This window comes from Galeopterus variegatus, unplaced genomic scaffold (genome assembly GCF_000696425.1).
Source record: "Galeopterus variegatus unplaced genomic scaffold, G_variegatus-3.0.2 Scaffold3734, whole genome shotgun sequence".
NCBI classification, from domain to species: Eukaryota; Metazoa; Chordata; class Mammalia; order Dermoptera; family Cynocephalidae; genus Galeopterus; species Galeopterus variegatus.
This window is the reverse complement of record NW_007729845.1, coordinates 1-4,919: the sequence shown is the minus strand read 5'-3', so window position 1 is coordinate 4,919 and position 4,919 is coordinate 1. Positions and strand designations below refer to the sequence as shown.

The 4,919-nt window shown below is 40.4% G+C and overlaps 1 pseudogene; it reads right to left on the bottom strand.

Annotated features, from left to right (window-relative positions):
* Positions 1-3,322: 3,322 nt before the first annotated feature.
* LOC103601435 lies at positions 3,323-4,009 on the bottom strand (annotated as a pseudogene).
* Positions 4,010-4,919: the final 910 nt, after the last annotated feature.

The window sequence follows — 4,919 nt, the reverse complement described above, 5'->3', positions numbered from 1 at the left end:
AACATGCAATAAGTGACCTTGACAAAAAGATTTTTGAAAGTAAGAGACAATTATCATCCACTTCTACCATAAAAATCCCTAAAATGATCAACTTTGAGTGGGACTTAGTCCACCGGGATAAATTATAGTCATGTGTCGCTTAATGATGGAGACACATTTTGAGAAAACATCATTACAAGATTTCATCATTGTGCAAACATCATAGAGTGGAGTGTGCTTACACAAACCTACATGGTCAAGCCTACTATACACCCGCATGGTATAGCCTATTGCTCCCAGGCTATAAATATGCACAGTATGTTACTGTAGGCAATGTAACACAACATTAAGTATATGTATGTAAACACATCTAAACATAGATGCATGGTATAGCCTATTGCTCCCAGGCTATAAATATGCACAGTGTGTTACTGTAGGCAATGTAACACAACATTAAGTATATGTATGTAAACACATCTAAACATAGAAAAGGAATAGTAAAAATACAGTATAAAAGATAAAAAATTGTTTACATATATAGGGCACTTAGCATGAATGGAGCTTGCAGGACTGGAAGCTACTCTGGGTGAGTCAGTGAGTGAGTGGTGAGTGACACTGAAGGCCTAGGACATTACTGAACACTGCTGTAGACTTTATAAACACTGTACACTGAGACTACACTAAATTTATAATTTTTTCTTTCTTCAGTAATAAATTAACTTCCACTTACTGTAACTTCTTTATAAACTTTTCAATTTTTTAAAACTTTTTGACTCATAGTAACACTTAGCTTAAAACACAAACACATTGTACAGCTATACAAAAATATTTTCTTTCTTTATATGCTTATTCTATAACCATTTTTTATTTTTAAACTTTAATTTTTTTTTTTTACTTTTTAAACTCTTTTGTTAAATCTAAGACATTAGCCTAGTCCTATACAGGGTCAGGATCATCAGTAAATATCACTGTCTTCCACCTCCACATCTTGCCCCATTGGAAGGTCTTCAGGGGCAGTAACACAGATGTTATTTGCTAGGACAACAATGCCTTCTTCTGGAACATCTCCTGAAGGACCTGCTTGAGGCTCTTGAGGAAGTATCACTCTTTTCAGAAATATGTCCACGGTGGTTTGCTTGGTTGCTTTTTTCCATCATAGATTTACTTGTATGCAGAGAATGCACCACGAACTCCTATTTATGAAAACCTTTTGGTGTTGGAGTTTGTGTTTTCAAACTTTTTAAGGAGCTTGTTTAAGTTTATAAATGCTTCTGTTAAACCCTTCACTGAATTTTCTTGGGGGTTGTTCTTCTTTTTCTCCTGCAGTTTCCTTTTCTCTTGCCTCTTCTTCAGCTATGTGTTCCTGCTCCAGTTCCAACAATTCATCAGTCAATTCCTCAGGAACTATCTCTAGGAGCTCCTCAATGTCATCTTCATTAACACCCAGGTTAAAGCCATTTGCCATCTCAGCCACAGCCTCGTTGATTTTTGTGATCTCCCTCATCCTTGGAAAACCCTCTGAAGTCATTGAATGTCTTCTTCCAGAGGCCATTCTTACACCCCTTGGTGACTTCACCCCAAGCTCAAGCAAGGTTTTTGATTCAGTCATAGATGTCGTATTCCTTCTAGAATCGCAGCAGTGTCTTTTCAGCTGTAGCAATGGCCTAGACAAATGTCCTCCTCAGGTCACAGGCCTTAAAAGCTGCTATAACTCCTTGATGAATTGGTTGGATCAAAGAAGTGGTGTTTAGAGGGAGAAATATCACTTTGATATCGGGATGAAGATCACCAATAAAAGGAGGATGTGTAGGAATATTATCAATAATAAGCAAAATCTTAAAAGATATGTTATTTTTCAAACGGTACTTCTCCATTTCACTGGTAGAGTAATTCAGGAGGGCACCTTGGAAGAAGAGCTGGGTCATCCATGACTTCTTATTGCTCCTGCAGTTCATGGGCAGTGTGTGCTTATTGATGTGCTTGAAAGGCCTGTGGTTCTCACCGTGCCAGATCACAAAGGGTTTCACTTTGTAACCTGCAACATCGCCCAAAGCAAGACTGTTACCCTGTCCTTAAAAGCCTTGAAACCCGGCATTGACTTGGCCTTCTTATGGATGAAAGTCCTTTCAGGCATCGTTTCCGGAACAGGGAGGCTTCATCCATACTGAAGATTTGTCCTGGCAAGTAATTTTCCTGCATGATCAGCTTATCTAAAGTTTCCAAAAATTCTTTAGCTGCCTTCACATCAGTATTCACAGACTCACCACTCACTTTCACATTATGTTATAAATAATGATTCTTGAATCGTTTAAACCACCCAGAGCTAATAGTAAATTCAACAGCATAGCTGGGTCCAGCCTTTTCTTTCAACATTATAAACAAACTTTTGCTTTGGCCGTGATCATCATGGTACTGATAGGGATATGCTTCTGTCTTGTTTTTAATATGGATGATTAGAAATTTCTCCTTATCTGATTGATACAGGCCCTTTTTGAATTTCCATTAGTCTCGTTGCCTTCAGTGGAGCAGATCCTTCAACAGCTCCTGTCACTTTGTTCTTGTTCTTCAGGATCGTAGCTGTGGTGGAATCGTACATGCCTGACTGGAGAGCAATAACCATCACTGATTTGCCACCTTCATAGTCCTTCATCACTTTTAATTTCATTTCCAGGTCAATCAGTCAACATGGCTTCTTAATGACAACATTAGCAGTGGATTTTGGATGCTTAGGGGCCATGACGAACAAACAACACGACATTAAATCAAGCACAAGAGTATATGATGCAGTTGCGAGCCACAGTAAACACGAGATGTCCAAGGCTGCTGCCAGCCTAACACAGCAGACTGTGTCACAGTGAATGTTTTTTAATGAGCATATAATATAGTAAATACATAAACCAGTAACATAGTCATTTACTATCATTGTCAAGTATTACGTACTGCACAGAATTGTACGTGCTATACTTTTATACTACCAGCAGCGCAGTGGGTTTACCCCAGCATCACCACAAACACATGGCAATACATTGTGCTATGATGTTACCACAGCTACGATGTCTGTAAGCGATAGGAATTTTCAGCTCCATTTTGATCTTATGAGACCACCGTTGTATATGCGGTCTGCCACTGGCAGAAACATCGTTTTTTGGTGCATGACTGTGGGTGCAAAATGTAACCCTGCATAATAAAAACAAAGTTGAATAGAAATGTTCAGTATTATCTTTCTGGCCAACAAACATTTGCCAAAAATGAAAAGTTTTATTTTAGCTGTCTTGGTGTGGGGTATCTTTAGAACATTCTCTCTCTCTTTAAAAAAAAAAAAAACAGGGTTAATTAATTCACTTTATTTTTCTTGTATAAAAACACTAGGTCGTGGCCACAATTGGAGTCTGGTGTGCGTCTTCACTAGCTGGTCAGTGAATTCCTGATAGGGAGACTTGGTGAACATGGTTTCTTTCCAGAGGTCAGGGGTCAGATAGCTGTAGGTCTTGTAGATAGCATCAAAAGTGGCCTTGCTGGAGTTGCCCAGGGTGGCAGTGCAGCCCCGGGGCGAGGTGTAGCAGTTGCTGATACCGGCCATCAGCAACAGGGGGGCCAACACCATGCCAGTGCCTCTGGGGACAGGGATGAGGAACACCTGCACAGAGCCTATGTGGCCAGTGACCTTGCAGGGGATGGTGTGGAACTTGCCGATCTTGTTCTGCCAGTAATCTCTCTGCACAGGGATGATGGAGAGCTTGGCCAGGTAACGTCTCCTTGGATGGCAGTGGCTACTTTTTAGGAGCACTTAACATCCAGACTAACATGGCCACTGTAGTCCCAGAAGGCTGACAGTCAGCATGGGTTTTCTTTTTCATGGACATAATCTTCAAAACTTCATCCTTGGGGATGCCTCTAAGACAAAGTCAATGATCTCAGACTCCTTGATGGGCAGGGAGAAGAGGTACCCCTCCTCCAGGGATTCAATCTTCATGTCCTTGGCCAGGAAGCCCAGCTTAGTGACGGAGAGCCACTCCTTGTCCTCATCCCTGCCTTTGTGAGCTCTGTGGGCCTCCATTCACCGGCATCACCCACTATTTGGTGTTTTCTCAGAGAAGTAGCTCTGTAGAGCATTCTTGACCAATGAATTCAGATGCTTCTTAAGGGCACTACTGAATGATCCGATATATCAAGGGTTGACAAATTTTTTTTGTAAAAGGCCAAATTATAAATACTTTAGGTTTTGAAGACTATGTGATCTTGGTTTTGACTATTCAGCTCTGACCCTATAGTGCAAAATAGTCGTGAAAGTTGTCAGAATCAAAATGGAGTCACTTGTGTTAACAAAAAAACAAAAACAAACCTGACAAATAGAGCCAGGGAAGGCCACGAAGTGGGCAAGTTCTTGTGCCTGATAACAAGAATTATCACAAAGGCCTCTGCAAAACCAGAACTTGGCACAGAGGTCATTACAACTTTAACAAAAATATACTTCTGCAAGGCCATCTGCCCAGTAACTGTCCAACCTCAGACTGTCGTTGCCCTTGTTATTGGTCCTTGTAGCTAAGGACAATTCTTCCCAAACAGTTGTGTAATCCTCCATCATTTCTCCTTTAAAACCCTTTGTCTTCCTTTACATCCCTGAATAAGTACATAGTTTACTGTGGCATGTATATTCTCATTGCAATGTTCTATTCCCAATTATTCATTAAGCTCTTAGAGAGCCTCTCTCTGTTATTTAGGTTAACACAAACGCAATTCATAAATTGTTCCAATAAAACTGTGTTTACAAAGCAAGTGGTGAGCTTTAACTGGACCCTGGGCTGAGCTGTAGTTTGCTGACTCCTGGAATACACCATCAACGCAGCGGTGCTTACTCTAAGTAATACCAAGTGATGTTGGTATAGATTTTAAAGGGAGTGGACAGGTAAGTCAATCATCTTAATAGTTGCCATTTTTTT